The sequence below is a fragment of the Pongo pygmaeus genome, chromosome 2 (assembly GCF_028885625.2).
Source record: "Pongo pygmaeus isolate AG05252 chromosome 2, NHGRI_mPonPyg2-v2.0_pri, whole genome shotgun sequence".
NCBI classification, from domain to species: Eukaryota; Metazoa; Chordata; class Mammalia; order Primates; family Hominidae; genus Pongo; species Pongo pygmaeus.
The window spans coordinates 183,719,367-183,740,011 of NC_085930.1; the positions used below are offsets into that span (position 1 = coordinate 183,719,367).

General features: G+C 34.7%; 1 protein-coding gene across 15 annotated transcripts in view; it reads left to right on the top strand.

Annotated features, from left to right (window-relative positions):
* Positions 1-20,645, top strand: part of NAALADL2 (N-acetylated alpha-linked acidic dipeptidase like 2) — a 1,372,789-nt gene that overhangs the window by 112,038 nt on the left and 1,240,106 nt on the right. For 14 of the 15 annotated variants that reach the window (XM_054481096.2, XM_054481101.2, XM_063662440.1 and 11 more), the window contains one exon: positions 6,125-6,193. The gene's annotated coding sequence lies outside the window, so the exon portion shown is untranslated. Of the gene's footprint in view, positions 1-597; positions 720-6,124; positions 6,194-20,645 lie in introns of all 15 variants that reach the window. The other variant, XM_063662433.1, reaches the window with a different exon arrangement.

Below are 20,645 nucleotides of genomic sequence, written 5' to 3' on the forward strand. Positions count from 1 at the left end.
AGAGTTGATAACTATACGCTACCTCTTAGGTAGGATTTGTTTTTTGGTGGGTTTCACTATGAAATAATGAGGAGAAGGCCTTTCCATTTTTAGTTATCTGGTGATATTTTCTCAAGGGGTAGAAGGAACTGATTGAAGGTAGATCTGGGACAGGAAAGAGTATGAAATTCCCACAAGTCAGTATGTAAACTTTACCTAATTCCCTTGTTTTAACTTTGCACTTGGTATTTCCAAGTTTGAGATATTCTGGTTCAGCCTTTCTAGGACATGTACCTCCACTCTTTTGTTTGGAGGAGGTGAGAAGAGGGACCAGTCCTCTGGTTCTGCAGTCGGAGAAGACCTTATTCAAACATTCAAGGAGTCCTATTCTTAATTGCTGCAGTTTTCCCTTGATTTTCATAATAGCTGGTAATGCCACTTGCTGAACCTCCCGAGGGGTTCTGTGATACAAACTGATATTTCTTATTGATGGCTTTCTCTGCAGACTCTTATGTTGTACCATGTGCTCTGCTAATTCAGTTACACTTCTTTTACCCTTTTTCTGTCTTGTGACAGGTGTTTTTTGTTGTTTGTTTTTATTTTTGTTTTCTTTTGCAGACAGAGTTTTGCTCTGTTGTTCATGCTTGAGCGCAGTGGAGTGATCTTGGCTTACTACAGCTTCGACCTCCTAGGCTCAAGCAATCCTCCCGCCTCAGCCTCTGGAGTAGCTGAGACTACAGGTATGTGCCAACACACCTGGCAAATTTTTAAATTTTTTGTAGAGATGGGGTTTAAGTATGTTGGCCAGGTTGGTTTACAGGTATGTAGATCTCTTGAATGTTGTATCTTGTTTCCTGTTCTCTTTGCCTTCATGTGTAGTACTTTTTTTGAAATTTCCCAATTCTTATTTTAGTTGGATTTGGGGATGGAGAAGAGATAAGGTATTTAAGTAGAAATTAACTCTCTATTTTCAAAGAGAAGAGTAAGGCATTATATTATTTATTAGATTGATTAGTTTTTGTTGGTTCACAAACTTAATTTTATAATGTGGGACTCAAAAGTGTATATTTTCTTTCCTTAAGTTTTCTCTAGATCATGTTGGCCCAGAGAATAGCAGTAACATAATCATGAAATGATAATAAGCATAAATGAGTTCCAACTATGTGGCATTCACTGTCACATAAGTTGTCTTGCATATACACTCTGATTAGCAGCAGTGACAAGTAGATTTTTAAGGGGAATGAAGCAGTTTCTGGGTAGATTACCAGTAATTTACATTAAAATAATATAAGGTATTGATTGCTTATACATTGTTAAGCTCTAGGATGTGGATTATAGTGTCCTGTGTGGGATTAGTAGGTTAATTTATAGCTACTTGTGACAATAGCAAGAAGTTTCAAGAGATGAAGGTGGTGAGCAGGACATGATTACTCTCTCATTTCAATGCTTCTTTGGGCCTAATAATGTGAATCCTAATAATAAGGATTCACATTCTACACATAAAAGTTATTTTCCTTTCTCAGTATTCTGTTTTATTCCTTAGGTCCATATGACCAAATCCTACATTCTTCCTAAGATATCATTTTTCTATATATATTTTTATCTTTGTTTTATCCTCCTAGAGCAATAGTTCTGAGTCAAGTGACATTGGGACATAGTTTGGTGAGAATAGTTATGGCTCTTTAAACTTCAGATTAAAGAAAAGTTAACATAATTGTGAGCATATTTTGACGTGTTCTCTGAAGCCTTTCAACTTAGGCATTTCACAAAATGTTGAAATAGTAAATTACAAAATAATTAAAATGCTTCACCAATTTGTACCTCACTGATGTCATCATGTTCTTGCAGCATAAAGCTAGAGGTGAAAAGGAACCACCTTTATAAATTGCTGAATGAAGTGTAAATATGTGCAATCTTTTTGGGAAGTAATTTGGAGTATGTATCAATAGCTTTTAAAAAGTTCCTGCCTTCTGATCTAGACATCTAATTTTAGAGTTCTCTCCAAAGAAGGAAACCAGATGTTAAAACCACATTTAGTTCATTACGAACTGTGTAAACATAAAATTGGAAACAGCCTAAATTCATACAGTTGGAGAACTTTAAATAAATTTTGGTGAAACTGTATGATGCAGTATTATATAGCTCTTAAACATTATGTTTTTAAAGGGTACATAACACACCGTATGGAATTTCTGATGTGTTAAGTGAAAAGACAGAATGCAGAATTGGACTCACAGTACAGTATAAAGTGGGTTCAAATTAATGTACATATGCACAGAAAAAAAAACTAGAAAAAAATAAACCAAGCTGCAGATAGTTTTGTCTCTGCATTATTGAATTATAGACAATTTAAATGTTCTCACTAATGCTTATCTACAATTTCTAGATTTTCTAAAGTATGTATTACTTCAAAAATACAAAAAGCGTATGGTCTTTTAAAACACTTAGACAGAAAAACAGAAAAAAAAATCTCATCAGTTTGCTGGTGACAATAAGTAAGGCTAAGTGTTGTTTGGTTCTTCCCTACCTTCATATCATCATCTGTGAACGGTGCTAACAGGATAGAAGTGCTCTGTTTACTGCACTGGATTGTTATTAACAATTTTCTAATTTAGGAAAAGGCACTGACTCCTATCACTTTTATTGCCTCCTTTCTTCAGTTACCTGAGTCGACTCTCCCATCTTCTATACCTTAAACACGACTATTGAACTGTCATATGATTTAAGTTGCTAATATATATTTTATTATTATTGTTATTTGAGACAAGGTCTCACTCTGTTGCCCAAGCTAGAGTGCAGTGGCACGATCACAGCTCACTGCAGCCCCAATCTCTTTGGGCTCAAGTGATCCTTCCATCTCAGCGTCCCGAGTAGCTGGGACTACAGTCATGCAGCACCATGCCCGGCTAATTTGTGTATTTTTTGTAGAGGTAGGGTTTCAACATGTTGCCCAGGGGGGCCTCCAATGCCTGGGCTCAAATGTTTCACTCGCTTTAGCCTGTCAAAGTGCTGGGATTACAGGTGTGAGCCACCACGTCTGGCTTGCTAATGCATGTTTTAAACTTATGTATTTTTATTTACAATGCAACTTTAAAGAAAATGGAACTGTTTTCTGACATGTTTTTAAAACATTTGTTAAAGGTTTCCTAGTACTACAGAGCAGATCTGACATATATAAGAGCTGGAGTAGCTGAGATGGAGTTGTTATAAGATGTGTGAAATCACTTAGAAAATAAAATCAAATGCGAATAGTTTAGCAGGATGACCAAGCCAGATGTAGACTCCTTGGCCTATGGCAAAGTTCTGTGCCAATGATTTTATTTGGAGTCTGGGAACCGATAGCTTGATATAAAATCACCTGGTGTCAAATATGCAAATCTATCATTTTTAATAAATAGAATGAATCTTTCTCATTTGTTTATTCAATAATTGTAACTTACTATGTCAGATACTAAATTAACATCCTTAGGGAGGTCACAATCTAGGAGGAACATGGGCAAACAGTTACGTATTTTATGGCATACACTAACTCTGAAAGTTCAGCAATGATGTTTTAAAATGTTACTTTTTATGAAGTAAGGGAAAAGCAATTTTAGGTAATCATTGGCTTTTAAAAACTCAAATGTCATTGACAACCGGGATTAGAGTAGAACTATCCCCAAACTGGAGGAATCCCCTCCCCATCCAGGTCACATAGCCAGTCTCTCAGGACCCTCTCTTACTGCAAAACCCAGCCTCTACTCAAACAGTTCCAGTGATGGGGAACATTTATTCCATAACAGTGGGTTTTTTTTTTTTTTTTTTTTCCAGTGTCTCTTTTAAAGAAAAAAATACTTTGGGTCTAAATTGTGAAAATACCCAAAACATTTGATAGAAATTGAACTCTGTCAACAGTGTTATTTATACTAAGATCAGGACAATTTCTTGAGATCATATTGTTTTATTACTAAGTTTGGCCTTAGTTTTACAAATGTAATGTTCATATTTATTTGAATTTTCAGATTGGTTAAATGTTAATGAAAAGCAATCCAATTGTTAATTTTTAGTAGTGCCTTCTCTCTGTATGCCTTAATTTTATTTTATATTAATAATTCAAGTTACCCGCCAAAATGAAGATTTTTTCCAAAATAAAAAAAAAAAGGTTTCCTAGTGACAAATGTTATATATGAGAAAAGTTAGAGGTGTGTAACTGGATTTTATGAATAAAAAATATGAGGAAAAATCATCCTGATTACCTGTAATTAATAGTGGTATAGTATCTAGACTTTTTTTAAGTAAAGTCATTTTTATGTAATTTAATTACTAATTACAGTCATTTTAAACACTTGAGCTTCCTTTTCACTATCTGTAAAACTCTTTAGAAAATAAAAATTGGCCGGGAGCAGTGACTCATGCCTGTAATCCCAGCACTTTGGGAGGCCAAGGCTGGCAGATCACCTGAGGTCAGGAGTTCAAACCAGCCTGGCTAACATGGTGAAACCCCATCTCTGCTAAAAATACAAAAATTAGCCAGGCGTGGTGGCACATGCCTGTAATACTGGCTACTTGGGAGGCTGAGGTAGGAGAATTACCTGAACCCCAGAGGCGGAGGTTGCTGTGAGCCGAGATCACGCCATTGCACTCCAGCTTGGGCAACAAGAGCAAAACTCAGTCTCAAAAAAAAAAAAAAAAAGAGAAAAGAAAAATTAATGCATGCATGATGTTGTTGGAATGAAATGGGTGGGATCTAGATATTACTTACTTTTATGAATTTCAGCTACACCAAATTCTTTTAGAATATAAATTATATAAGCATCACTGCCAGTTTTGAGAGGATAATTTTAATGATAGAATATTTTCAAATTAATATTTAAAAACATATATTTTTAAGTTCAAAGTGCAGATAATTTGGTTAAATTAAATAATAAATCTCTGTAAGGTGGGGCAATGGATACTGTCTTAGTTTGTTTTCTGTTTTTTGTAACAGAGTACCTGAAACTGGGTAATTTTTAAAGAGAAGGAATTTATTTCTTAAAGTTGTGGAGGCTGAGAAGACCAAAGTTAAGGGGCTGCATCTGGTGATAGTCCTGAGCCTGTGCAGGGCATTCCATGAGGAGACCTGCTAGCCCAGGTCTCTCTTTTTCTTCGTATAAAGCCAGCAGATGCACTTGTATGATAACCCATTAATCCATGAATTTATGAATGGATTAATCCATTCATAAGGGCGGAGCCCTGATGACCCAATCACCTCTTAAAGGCGCCATGTCTCAGTACGCCATACTGGGGATTAAATTTCAACATGAGTTTTGGAGGGGAGAAATATTCAAACCATAGCAAATACTATGTTCTTGAATATTCAAGAGATGGAATTTTGCTGGGTTTTTTTTTGTAGTCAATGTGCAAACATTAAGCATCCAGGAGCAAAGCAAAGCCTTATCACTCTATTAATGAAATTATAAAACATATTGGCTGTTTTTGATATGATTATTATAAAATTATAATATTTATTTATAAATTTATTATAAAATTTTGGAAGACTGCAGTAATTAAACAGCAATGTTAAAATAGTGCTTACAGTCAGAGGCAAAGATTATATTTGGCACAGCTTCAATAATGAAATATAGTACATTAAAAATACAGATATTTCTAGTTTTGCCACTCTTCCCAATAGATTAAAGAATCTTATGTTTGATCGAATTAAATTGATTATTATCATGTGTGTTAATTTACAGTTGTGGAAGTGTGCTTTTAACTTTAATATTTTACATTTAACTCATACGACTTTACATTATCATTCACTGAAACGAGGAGGACCAAATAAATGTCCTCACTGCTGTAGGGTATAGCTTTCTTTTCTTAATTGTAGCTCCTGATATGCTGAAAAGTTGTCACATATACTGAAAAGTTCCTCCTGGACCCAAATCCTATTTGTGACTCTATTTTTCCATCTCGTAATCTCTCAAGGCTTTGAATCAGTCCCCAGATTTCGTTTATATTATCAAAGCAAAAAAAAAAAAAAAACAAAAAACACGATGTTTTTAGATGGTCTTATTCTGCAATATAGTTAAAAGAGGTGATTAAATTAAAGCCACAGACTTGTTTTCTTTTGGGTAGAATATTTCACCTTTGTTAAATAAGCAATTTTTTTTCCTTTTTTGTTTTTCAGGAGGCCGAGGGAAGAAAAGGATAATTTAAATGAAATTTAGTTTCTATAAAGAAAACGATTAAAAACAAGGTAGGTTTTTATCTTAGATATTTTATCCATGATAAAGGCAGAGATTCAACCAAGTCTTTAATTATAATTAGGTATAGGAAATGTTTAAAGTATGCTTACAATATGTCCAACTGAGTATTCTGTTTCAGAAAGGAAAGTTCATTGAGTTGTTTATCTTTTGGGGGCAGTTGTTTACTTATTTTCCTTTTAAAATAAATAATTAATCTAATAATTTTATAGCATTTTAAATAATCATAAAATGTATGTGATAAAGTGACTGCTATATGTTCTCTATATTTTTATTTATTAACTATGGATTGCTTCTAAAAACATGCCTTGAATAGTAAAGGATTCCATAGTGTATGTGCATTTTAAACATTATATGCTTTCTTTGTTTTTGATGAGATAGCAGTCTAAATTTTTTCACTCTGCTCTTGTGTTTAAACGCAAATAAGTTCATTCAGTTTTCTGTTGGTGCTTTATTTGATACTACCAAGTTTTTGTTTGCTAATGTAGGACATATAAGGCATCCCCTGTAAAAACATCCGCAAGCTACTCTATGGTTAGTGTATGGCTAATATATTACCAGATATTGTGGACTTTGTACGTATTCCTCACATAAGTTATTCAGGTAATTGTTTGTATTAGAAAAATGTTATTTATTTAAACCCATCACATCATTTTAAATAAAATGGTTCATGAGAAAGAGCTGGATATAGTTGTTAGAATGTTAGAATCAGGTGTAGCCTTACTAAAAGGCATGTTTCAGACTGACAAAAGTCATGTGCTTCTTGAGTGTAGTGGAGGCTAAGAGAGCCCATGCTACTGCTTCCAGATCAACTGTTAACTACCATATTATTTGGTGATCAGAAAGCAATGTTTTAAGCAGTTTACTAATAACTAATATCCTAATAAGGTAGTTTGCCACTTAGAGTTTTAATGTGTTTTATGAAATCAATTGCATATTGAGGTTAATGTGTAACACATACTAATATTTTCCATTTCATATAACAGGAAATAGAAAACTGGTTAGCTTTTTCATGCTGAGTTTTACTGATATTCAGTGGAAGATACCTGAAATCTATTTTGAAAGGCTGATGTGGTGGAAGGAACATTGGCTTTGGTATCCACAGTCCTTGGGTCAAATTCTGCCACTGCTACATTTATGTATACTTGGAGAAGTTTCTTAAGTGTTTGAGCTTCAGTTTTTTTCTATGTAGAATGAGAATAATATTCCTCTTTTACAGTTGTTTTGAAGATTCATAAAAATATACATACAACATTCTAGTGCCTTGTGGATACTAATCGTATTAGTGAAGGCTATTATGAATACCAATAATCTATAATAATTAACTATGTAAGACAATAATAATAGCAAATTTTCTATATTGTCTTCCAATCATTGGAAACATATATGTTATATATGTTTCAAATATAACATATATAATCTTTCTGAAAGCTCAGAGAAGGATCTTATTATTGTTGGCATCTTCTATATACAATTCAGGAAGGTAACACTCAGGGAGATTAATTGACATGACTAGTAAACGATGAAGTAAAAATGTGAACCCAATTGTCTAATATTAGAATTTCTGCTCTTTATACAAGAAATATCAGTTTTTCATTAATAGTTTTTAATTTCACATTCTTAATGACAAACATATCTATTTGGCCTAAAATTTTTAGTTAGATTGATAAATAAATTCCTAGAAACCAGGTATTAATTTAGTTTTTACTACAAATCAATAATAGGCCGGGTGTGGTGGCTTATGCCTTTAGTCCCAGCACTTTGGGAGGCTGAGGCAGGTCTATTGCCTGAGCGCAGGAGTTTGAGACCAGCCTGGGAAACATGGCGAAATCCCGTCTCGGCAAAAAATACCAAAATTAGCTGGATGTGGTGGCACAGGCCCATAGTCCCAGCTACTTGGGAGGCTGAGGTGGGAGGATCGTTTGAACCCTGAAGGTTGAGGCTGCAGTGAGGTGAGATTGTGCCACTGAACTCCAGCATGGGCGACGGAGTGAGACCCTGCCTCAAAAAAAAAAAAAAAAAAATCAATAATTTATGGAGTTAGCACCGAATAATTCCTTGTAATTGCACAGTGATTTATAGTTTCCTGAGTGTTTTTTAACATGTTTTAATTAGTTGAGGCACCAGTGGGGGCAAGATAGGTGACTGTAGACATATGTTACATGTTATAAACTTTAAGTCCAAAGAGGTTGTGTTTTGCTAAAGATGATGAGATTAATAAACGGTGGACTTTTGTGTCTCCAATGTTGTTTTTGACTATGGGTTTTATATATCAGGTTTTATCTAAGTGAACTAAATTCTATTTCATTCAGCACTTATAGGAAAAGTTTTATGTTTAAAAGTAGATGTTGTTGGAAATGCAAAATGAGCAAGGCAAATTCCTTGCTTTTATAGATTTTAAACTTGGGAGCAGGAGAAACAAAAATGTATTTAAATGGCAAATGTTATAATAATTAGAAGCATAAGTGCAATGACATGTGTAAGAAAGCAAAACCAAACAAATCTGGATTTGTATATTTGGTCAATTAAACTCCTAAAAGGTGTTAATAGTTTATGCGGAAGAAAACTGAAAGTGACCATAGGTTTCTTATAATCTAAAGCTATGCAAAACTGCATTTTTGTTCTTAAAGGAATTATGGACTATAATGAGTTCTCAACAATGTGCTAAAATTTATTATAGGAAAAAATAATTAAGCAAGATAATGTTGCTTTATATTGATGCTTAATGTAAATGCATATGTGTTCATTAAGTTTAGAAAGTGAAAAACTTAGTTCCATGTCTTAATTCATTCCACTTATGTTTAGGTGGGAATTAGATTTAATGAGTTATAATCATCTTTAACATTTGATGTATATATCTTCATCGAGGACACAGCTCCATGGTACTTCAAGTAGCACATTAAGAAGAAAAATTCTTCCCTTGATTTCATCTGGGAATGAAAAAATTCTTGAAAAAGTTGAGTATATGTGGTTTGGAGTTAGAGTCGTTTTCCATTTCTTGTGATTAACTCAGGAAATGAACAGTCTGGGCTTTCCATTTGTACATTCATTTTAGTAATGGGTAATTTTTTGTTTTACATTTAAAGGTGCTGCTTTCAGATGAGTGTTAGGTAATTCTATCTTGAAGCATAATATAAACTGTTAGCTAAATGTGGTCATTTTAATGTAGCTAATAATGTTCTCCATGTCATAGTTTATAGGTAAAGTAGAAATTTCTGTTTTAAAGAAGTCAGAACTGACATTGTTGATGAAATTATACAATTGGATGTGACTTGCCTTTTGTCTTTAGATAATGCTCACATTATATTTTATAAATATCTTTTAAAATATTTATATTTTGTCTAGAAAACAAAAGAAAAAAATGAAAAATTAACCATTCTTCCACCACCCATTATGTGTACTTAGCCTTTAATAAAAGCTTTATACATAAATAAAGTAGTATCATATCTTTAATGGTTTTGTAACTTGATTTTTTAAAGGTAATAATGGATCATGAATATTTTTCAATATTATTAAATATTCATTTATAACAGTTTAATGGTGAAATTTAATAAATATACTGTGAAATGAATAATACAATTTATCTAATTTCTTATTGTTGAACATCGACACCCCTTTCTCTTTTTCTTCCCTTCCCTTCTCTTCACTGCCCTCCCCTGCCCTGCCTTTTCTTCTTTACTCTTTCTCCTTCCTTCTCTTCTCCCCTCCTTCCTTTCTTCTTTCCCACCTTTTACTGTTTCCTCCATTGTTAAAATGTGACAATTTTTTAGAAAATCTATGAAGCATGTCATTTATTATTCATTTAGAATAATTTCTTAGAAGTAGTACTGATAAATTTTTAAAAAGTACATTTGTGAGGGTATTTTAAAGTATTGTTGTACTTTTCCCCATAAGAGATTGTACCATTTCACACTTCTGTATTTATGGTATGCAATTCAAAAAATTTTTTATAGTCATATCTACCAATAATTTTTTTCCTTTATGTTGTAGGGAATTGTCTTAGGAAATTTGGGGCAAAATATTTTAGACTGGGCAATTTATAAACAATTGAAATTTTTACTCACAGTTCCAGAGGCTGGGAAGGTCCAGATCAAGTAGCCAGAAGATTCTGTGTCTTGTGAAGTCCCATTTCTCACAGATGGTGTCTTCTATGTTTCTTCACATAGTGGAAGGGGCAAACAATCTCCTTTGTGTTTCTTTTTACAAGGGTACAATCCCATTCATTAGGGCTCTGCCCTCATGACCTGGTCACCTACTAAAGGCCCAGCTCTTATTATTGTTGCACTGGAGATTAGCTTTCTACATATGAATTTTGGGAGGACGCAGATATTCAGACCATAGCAGGGAGAAAAAATAGTATCTTTTCCTTACTCATTGCAAGTTTCATGGCTGATACCCCTATAAGGAAACACAGAGCAAAAAGAGAAAAGCATAACAAATTTATTTAATATAAGTTTTATGAGACACTGAAATCTTCAGAAAGACCAAAGCCACAGGGAAATTATTATTATTTTTTTTGAGATGGAGTCTCACTCTTGTCGCCCAGCCTGGAGTGCAATGGCGCGATCTTGGCCCACTGCAACCTCCGCCTCCTGGATTCAAGCGATTCTCCTGCCTCAGTCTCCCGAGTAGCTGGGATTACAGGCACCCACCACCACACCCCACTAATTTTTGTATTTTTAGTAGAGAAGGGGTTTCGCCATGTTGGCCAGGCTAATCTCAAACTCCTGACCTCTGGTGGTCCGCCTGCCTTGGCCTCCCAAAGTGCTGGGATTACAGGCATGAGCCTCCGCGCCCGGCCGAAAATTCAGTGTTTTGAACGGTTGTGCAGAAGTATGATTGGAGGGCAAAAGGGTATGATCTAATGGTAATAAACTGGGGAGGAACTGAGCAAGACCTCTTTGTTCAGATTCTTCTTGGCCTTTCTATAAGCCATTCCATCCTTCTTGGTATAGGGGATGACTTCTCTAGAATGAGGATCTTACTACCTACTTTCAGGTCAGATAATTCTTTGATGGCCAGTTCTCAGAGGAAAAGTGTGAAAAGTGTGACCTTCCTGTTTCTGCTATTTTCTCAATTTCTGAGGTGCTGTATTTAGGGGTCGTGTTTTCCACCACCCCATCGATGTTATTTGCTTTTGGTATATGCTTAGAGAGAAGCCTTATCCTCCGTGTGTGTGTGTGTGTGTGTGTGTGTGTGTGTGTGTGTGTGTTTCTTCTGGTACTATCTATAATGGTTAGAATTCATACATACAGATATAGATGTTGGTATAAAACCATAACTTTTCTTTTAGTATCACACAAATTTAAGATGCTGGGTGATTACATTCAGTTTAGATGTCAGGAAAAGGAATCTCTGTGTGAACTGAGCCCTAACCTCAAACTGCTCATTATTCTATTCCTTGTCATGGGCCATGATGGGAAGTGGAATGATTTGCCACCTAAATGAGTTTACTATCTACTCTTGTTTTATCCTTATATGAATAAAGATCCTGGATATCTAGGAGACTGATGCTGAATTTTTTCACATCTTTAGCAAGTGTGTGTAGCAGTTCTGCTCCTTTGCGTCAGATTTTCAAAGTATTAATCTTTCCCATTTGAATATTTAATATCATCAGAAAAAGAGGTAACTTTTTTTCCTTTTACTTGCTTCCTTTCATTGTGAAAAACATTTTGACGTGTTTCTTAAGTAGAAAAGAATGCATTCTCTTGGTTTAAATAAAATAAACAACGTTGGAAAATATTGATGTGGCTTTAAAATCTAGCAGTTGTCTTTCTTAATAGACAGCTTATAGAATTGTATATTATTTCCCTCAGGAAATAATTTACATTAAGGAGAGCAAGCTGTGAAGCTCAGATTTTAAGAATATGTGTTCTTGAAATGCAAAAAGCCAGACATTGGATAATTTTAATAGATTTTAAAATTCATTTTTTTTTTTTTTTTCTGGAAACAGAGTCTTGCTTTGTCACCCAGGCTGGAGTGCAGTGGCACAATCACAGCTTACTGCAGCCTCAAACTCCTGGGCTCAAGCAGTCCTCCCGCCTCAGCCTTCTGTGTAGCTAGGACTACAGATGCACACAATCATGCTTCACCAATTTCTTTTTAATGTTTTATAGAGATGGGGTCTCACCATGAATTGTTCAGGCTTGTCTTGATCTCCTTGCTTCAAGCAGTCCTCCCTCCTTGGCCTCCCAAAGTGCTGGAATTACAGGCATGAGCCACCGTGCCCAGCTACATTTTTACAGAAATATATTTTTATTATATGACAACATGTAATTGCTATACAAAAACAACATTTAAAGCTGTGTATTTTTATATTTGTTAGAATATTAATAATGATTAAAACATGTTACAAATTATGCATTCTGTTTTGGCCTTTTTACTCTAATAACAAAAACTCGATTTTCTAAATCATTGACCTACATGAAATAGTTGACCTACATGCCACAAAAACCTTGACTTAAAAAAATACAACTTTATTTTTAAACTACTATGAGTATTATATACAACTGTGAACATAAAAATTTAGCTGCTTTTTAGTCATTTCATCTCATGAAATATCTTTTAGAAAAACTTTTTTAATATCTCGGGTCTGTTACACTTTTGATGTGTTTTATTAATATAATAAATATCTATGTTAATATTTGAGGTATCTTTTTAAACTCTGGGGATCATTTTCTTGAATTCTTTTTTTGCAATGGAAAATTTTTAATATAATAGACTCCTTAGGATTTCAGTAAATATGCAACTAGTTTTTCTTGTTTGTTAATCTGCTCATGGAGAAATATTTTCATCCAGTTACTACCATTCCTAGCTGATTTTTAACATCATGAGGTAGTCGTCTGGAGGAGTCTGCACTACTAGAACTGTTTTTTGTGTTCTTCTTTAAATGTATCTTTGTCAGGAGGGCCCCAATAACACCCCGAAGTTTGATGATTTGCTAGGCGGACTCACCAGACCCAGCATATAGTCATCCTCATGTTATGAGCTATTACAGTGAAAAGAAAGGGTGTATGGGGAAACCAGGCACAAACTTCCAGAGCCTTCTAGTGGAGTCAAACAGGAAGCACTTAATTCCTCCAGCAATGATTTGTGACATCAAATGTGAAATGTTAACCAGTGAAACTTCTTAGAGGCTCTGCACCCAAGATTTTTACTGGGGGGTGGTCAGGGAGGCACCGTCTGCCTGGCATGTACCAAAATTCCAGACTCTCAGAAGAAAAGCAAGTATTCAGCATAAACTATATTGTTTATGCAATCAGTTTAGGCACAGTGAGCCCACTCCTTCCAGTTCTAAGAACAGTGGGAACACTTCTGATACCCAAATTTCCAGATGCCAGTCAAGGGCCAAAGTTGTAAGCAGGCTTTTCAAGGGATAGCAATTAGGCCTGCTGGGTAACTCTTTCCTGCAGTCTCCTAATTTCTACTGTGCTTGTTTCCTGTAGCACAGTGGTCCCCAGCCTTTTTGGGACCAGGGACTAGTTTTGTGGAAGACAGTTTTTCCACAGACTGGGTTTGGGCGGGATGGTTTTAGGATGATTCAAGTGCATTACTATTATTATTACATTGTAATATGTAATGAAATAATTTTACAACTCATAATGTACAATCAGTGGGAGCCCTGAGCTTGTTTTCCTGCAACTAGACGGTCCCATCTGGGGGTGATGGGAGACAGTGACAGATTATCAGGCACTAGATTCTCACGAGGGGCACACAATCTAGATCCCTCGCATGTGCAGTTCACAATAGGGTTCGCGCTCGCCTGAAAATCTAACGCTGCTGCTGATCCGGCAGGAGGGGAAGCTCATGCCATAATGCCTGTGATGGGGAGGGGCTGTAAATACAGATGAAGCTTTGCTTGCTTACCTGCTGTTCACCTCCTGCTGTGTGGCTTGTTCCTAACAGGCCATGGACTGATCCTGGTTCATGGCCTGAGGGTTGGGGATTTCTGCTAGAACGCAGTTTCATCAGTTTATCAAACATTTTGCCAACATGTACCTTCCCCAAATTCCTGAAAATTTGTGACTTTTGGAGAATATGCTGAAAGAAGCAACTGCTTCCCCTCCACTCGCTGCAGTTCTGTATACATGAAAATATGACATAAAATAGAGTTGCCTTTTAAATATGATCAATTAGAAGTGGCTCCCTGGGACATTCAGTTCAGAATGATGGTTACATAAAGCTTGGGTTCATGTAACCCAAGGGAAAGATTAGTGACTTTTATCTTGGACTTGAAAGGGACTATGACAGACCATTTGCTTGTTATCCCTGGAAAGGGTGCTAAATCAGATATCAAGAGACCCTGTGTATTTCATGGTGAGCAGGTCTATGCAGACTTAATCCCAAAGAGGAAACTGAGAGGCCAAAGAAAAAGGCTGACAAATGCAGTTTCTCAAACAATTAATAGGGACTTACAAACAGAAGCCATGCCTTGGTGTTGGCAAGACAAGATGGCGAATCCCTGCACCATTACCACCCCCTACCCCCACCATACCATTGTGAAAGATTATATGTGCTTCAGAAGGAATTCGCAAGACAATTGAAGTAATTTGCTTAAGGGCAGGATTTATGGTAAGTACTGCTCTTAACAATAGATAAAGTAGAAATTTTAGAGGCATTCCTGAAACTGGGGTTAATCAGAACTCAGCATGGCAGATTATCATGCAAGATGGAGTTGGTTTAGCCTCCACACTGTGCCTTAGTCATCTTGGGCTGGTATAACAAAATACTATAGACTGGGTGACCTATCAGCAACAGAAATTTATTTCTCACAGTTCTGGAGGCTAGAAGTCTGAAATTAGGGTGCCAGCATAATTAGCTTCTGGTGAGGGCCCTCTTCTTTGTTAGAGACTGCCATTTTCTTGTTTTATGCTTGTTGTATGATGGAAAGAAGGCAGGAGGGTCTCTTTTATAAGGGTGGTAATTCCATTTATGAGGGCTCCACCTTTATGTCCTAATTCCCTCCCAAAGGCCCTACCTACTAATACTGTCACATTGAAGATTAAGATTTCAAGGAATGAATTTTGAGGGAGACACAACATTCAATCCATTGCACTACCTTGTAATGCATTGTACACGGAATCAGCTCTGACTCTACCACTGACACGTTGTGTCTTTGAGCAAATAATTTTTGCCTTTCCCAAATTGAGTTTTCTTCTTTCTTAAATCTTAAATAGGAAGATGTACTATATAATTTCAGAAATAATTTTTAATTATCTAGTTATTAGAATTTTAAGTTTTAGATAGATGTTTCCTGGTCTGTGTGGATCAATGAGGTTCTTTTTAATTACTTTTGTCTCTAGCCTTCAATAGTGATACATTATAGATGAGATGTAGAGAGTGTTACTGCCCTTAGGGTACTTACATTTTGATTTTTCCTGCTTTTACAATTTTCACATCCAAATATAAAGTTGTATCTTAATTAAAAATCTAAAAGGAGAAATTAAGTCATGGACTGCATAGCCTTAATGACAATAGGTACAAAAGGTGACAGGGCACAAGTACTTAATTCCCATTGAACAGACTAGGACTTGATAATTTAGAGAAAATGAGTAACTTGTAAGTGTCTGCACAGCTAATGCAAAGTAGAGCCTAAAAAGAATGTAGTTGTTCTAATCACTCAACAGAAAGTTCTTTGAGGGCAGATACTGACTTCTTCTTCATGCTCTGTCTTCAGTGACTGGAATACAGGAGTAGCTCAAAAATTTTTAGATGAATAATAGTTTTATAAACTTGCAAACCTTTTTGAGAGTGTAGCTATGAAAAATTCTTTATTTTAATATTCTACTGTATTTTGATTGATGGTTTTTGTAATTACCTTTAGTGTTTCCAGTTCACCTGGGACCTGGCTTTGGCTGTTAGAGACTTTATTTTTTTCTGTAGAACTTTACCTTGTGCCTTTTTTCTAGCAATTTATGTCCTCTCCCTCTCCATACTGAAGGTTATCTGGTAAATTGTGATTTTTTTATTTGGTATCTTAGTCTGCTTTCAGGTGCCTTTCTGGTCTAGAACACTGAAAAATCTGTCTTTGTCCCTGTGCAACCATCACTGAGATAAAAGCTCTCAAACAGCACCATTTCAAAGAAATCCTGTAATAGACTAACATAAGGCAATTCACCATTGTTAAGGAAACAACTTTTAAGTAACACCTGTTAAAGCACACGAGGCTTAATTCAGGACAATAGTGATAGGCAGAGGAATCACTATAGCAGGGTCTTGTAGTGGGGAAGAAAGATTAGGCTTAACTTTGAATACAGAATGTGTAAGTGGTAAATTTATAACCCAAGAGCAGGGTGATCAGTGGATGGAAAATTACTAAGAGGAAATATGGAAGTAAGGGAGATTCTAGCTAAACTGAATTAATAGGATTCTTTTTTTTTTTTTTTGGGAAGAGTCTCGCTCTGTCAGCAGGCTGGAGTGCAGTAGTGCGATCTTGGCTCACTACCTCTGACGCCCTGGTTCAAGCTATTCTCCTATCTCAGCCCTCCGAGTAGCTGGGATTACAGGCATGTGCCACCATGCCCAGCTAATTTTTTTTGTATTTTTAGTAGAGACAGAGTTTCACCATATTGGCCAGAATGGTCTCGATTTCCTGACCTTGTGATCTGCCCTCCTTGGCCTCCCAAAGTGCTGAGATTACCGCCATGAGCCGCCGTGCTGGGCCACAGGATTCTTATTTAACTCAGGCCAGGGTGGTCAGACATCACCTAAGGAGTGACGAAGGATGAGGAACCTGATCAAGTAGAGAGGATAATCAGATATTGAGGGTAGAGGATTCTTGCTAAACTGACTTAGCAAAGTTGTTTGCTGCAACTGGATTTGGAAAAAAGTGCAGAGATGGGCTTAGCAGAAGAATCAGAAGCCTGACTAGAGATGCCAAGCAGAGAATCTTTGTCACCATTTTCAGTGAAGATCAGTGGCCACACTGGTAGAAAATGTGTTCAATTACTGTTACAAATCAAAGAGAATTATGATGCTGTCACATTATTTTTAAAAATGCTTTATATATATCCTGTGCTGACATTTTCTCTTTAATAAGTTGGACTTAAAGTATAGCTCTTCAAGTGCATTTCGGAAATTTTATTTTTGTAAAAAAGTTCTTTGTCAATTCTGGAAAATTCTTCAATAATCCTATTTTCAAAATATTTTTCTAGAGCTATGTGAAAAATAATCACTATAACTAAATTTTTAATATTAAAAGAACCTACTAAATTATTTTAAAAAGATGCCTTTTAGTGAATACAGAAATATTATTTCATACTTAAAATATTGTGTGTTGACAGCAGGAGTCTATCATTTCAAATTATATCTTTGTAATTTCAGTACTATATTTAACTAATTACATTTATAATTTTCTACTTAACTCAACTATTAGGTATTATAGGAAGAAGGCATTTTAAAGCACCAAGTAATCTGGAGTTTTATGATTAAACCTATTCATACAAGTTTGATGCTTTGAGATTGTGAAAGAAAATGTTAATTAGTTTGTAGTTTAAAATACCAGTAGCCTTAAAGGTGTGCTATTGATATGGTAATATTTTTAGATCACTTAAACAGATTTTTGAAGCACTAATTTAAAACAGACGGGATAGAAAATGAATAATATGTGAAAAATAAGAAAAATTTTTTTGTGGAGCTATAGAAATGACAAAGTGGTACAGTAAGATATCCAGACTACGGTAGAACTGTAATTTTAAATTTATGTTTATATCTGTGTGCTTTAATTTTATTAATTTTGAATCAGTTCATATATTGGCATTCTGTCTGCATAGTTGTCTATGAGCAGGACCACAATATTGCACACCTTGCTGGACTCCATTTCTTATTGTAGTCTACGTAAATATTGTCTACTGGAACTATGCAAGGAGAAGCAATTATGATAGGAACATGCAATTTTGTTTGGCATTTTGTGATGCCAAACAAAATCATGATATTCTGTCACAAGACCTTCTGTAAAAGTTGATATATATGTAAACATTATATTTAGTAATAATAATATGGAAGTTGTTTTATTGTGCTCACTATAAAGATTCACCATTTGACCTTTCTGAAAATAGTTGGGAATTAAAAGTAACTCTTCAAAGTATTTATCTTCAGATCTAGCTAAATTTCACACATGAACACAAAGTTATATTTCTGGATAACTCAGTAATAAATACTTTAAGATGTAACAACAATTTAGTTTTTTGTGATATAGCAGTTTTCAAAGCAGATTTAAGTAGTCATTTAAGCAATATATTGTTTTGGCTGAAATGATTTTGTTAATTTTCTTCATTTTCCACTGGATTTTCCACATGAAAGAGTATCTATAAAATTAAGTTTTTTTTCTTTTATTTGAAGATGTGTTTCTTGTTTATAAATGCTTAACCTACAATAATTTCATGATGCTGTCTATTAAATATATCTTCAGCATGTTTATTTCTTCTCCAGATATTTATAAGTATATGGTATAAAAACTTTTGGTGATATCAAAAATATTTTAAAAGAAAAATTTCAGGAACAAAGAAGTTTAGAAATTTTTTTGAACTCTTAGAAATTTTATGAGATAAAAATTAAAATATATTAATATGATTTCATAAACCATCAATAACTATAAAACTCAAATCATACTCTTAAAAATGTGGGAGTTTTTATCATGAAGAGTAGAAAGATTTATTTGGATTAATTTATTCAGAGGCACCTAGACAAAACTTAAGACTAATATAGCATTTAAACTTACAATGTCATTCTAGATACTAAGTTAATGATGTTTTACAAGTTATTATCTGTAGTATTCTTATTATTATTTGCTTCTAAGTATTTTAAAATTTCCATTATGATTAATTTATTTTCTGTTCCCTAAGTTATTTAACTATGTGTTTTTAAAATGTATGTTTGTAGGTTTGTTTGTGTTTACAAACTTGTGATTTAATTACATTCTGATCAGAGAAGGTGATCTCTCTTTATATGTTTTGAAATTTTTCAAGACTTACTTTTTGGCCTAGAATACGGTCAATATTCATTAATATTATGTTTGCTTTTTCTCTTTGACTAAACCCGTCGTAAGAGTCACACCAAGATTGGCTGCAAGAGAGTTCCCGCAAAGTACTGCTTTAAACCTTCCGTAGATGGGGCTGATTGGAATTCCAGAGAAATAAGCACTGAACACTAGAGTGATCTGTCCAAAGCACAGGGAAACTTACAGCGTGCTGCACAGTCCTCCAGGCAGATAGCAAGGCAAAGATGTTCTACCTAGGTATGCCCGACCAATGTTAGGGAGTTGGTAATGGGGTAATGGAGTTCATATAACATTCATATGAGTTTAAGGATTTTGGCTCAGTAGCCGGGGGGGTTTGTTGGGTTGGAGGGGTACTTTCTACATATTTAGCAAGATTTTAATCTCTTAGTGTTTTTGAGCCTCAACCTGAATAGCTTTATCAGTGCCTGGGAATGTTCAAGGCTCTGGATTGGTTTACATCCTTTGGGAAAAAACATGCGGCTGGCACGGTCACAGAGTAATCAAGGCATTTAATCTTTCTAAGTTAGGACACAGAATAAAAGGAGGAGGATGTCAGTGAGGGTAACAAGGTAGGGATGGAGACCTGGAGGACCTGGTGGGCGTGGAAATCTGGGGGACCCTACAGTGCTTGAAAAGAATGTGTATTCTCTAATTAGTGATTGTATGGTTTAGTGATGTACATGAAATTAATTTTGTTAATTTTATTGTTATACATTTCTATAACCGTTAATTTTGTCTAAGTAACCTAATAGTATTTCAAAGTGGTGTGTCAGTCTCTTTTAATGGTTTTGATTTATTAGTTTTTCTATTTTTCTCAGCTTGTTCTTTATATATTTTGGGACTTTTAAATTATGTACATACAATTGAGAATTGTTATATATTCCTAATGAATTTAGTGATTTATTATAACAAAATTGTCCTTCTAATCCCTAGTAGCAATTTAGTTATATCTTGTCTGAAATGTATTTGGGTATTTCAGATTTCCTTTGGTTTGCGTTTGCTTTATGTATCTTTTTTTTTTTTCTATTTCTCTACAGACTTTCAAAAGTGTTTTACATTTGTTTTGAGTCTCTATAGGTGAATTTTTTGGTATTAAAAATGTCATATTTATTTATTTTTACAGTTTTTTAAGGAAATTGATAGACTTTTTTGAGCAGTTTTAGAGGGTATATGCAAACTCTAATTTCTTCTGAATTTTCCAATTTTACAGGACAATTCAGAAGAAAATACAGGGTTTGCATATACACTCTCACCACCATCCCCCCTTGTTTGCCCTATTATTAACATCTTGTATTAGTATGATATATTTGTTACAATTGATGAGCCAATATTGATTCAGTATTATTAATCTTAACTAAAGTCTATAGATTACATTAGGATTTTCTTTGTTTTGTACATTCTATGGGTTTTGAACACGTATGATGACATGTAGCCACCATTGTAATATC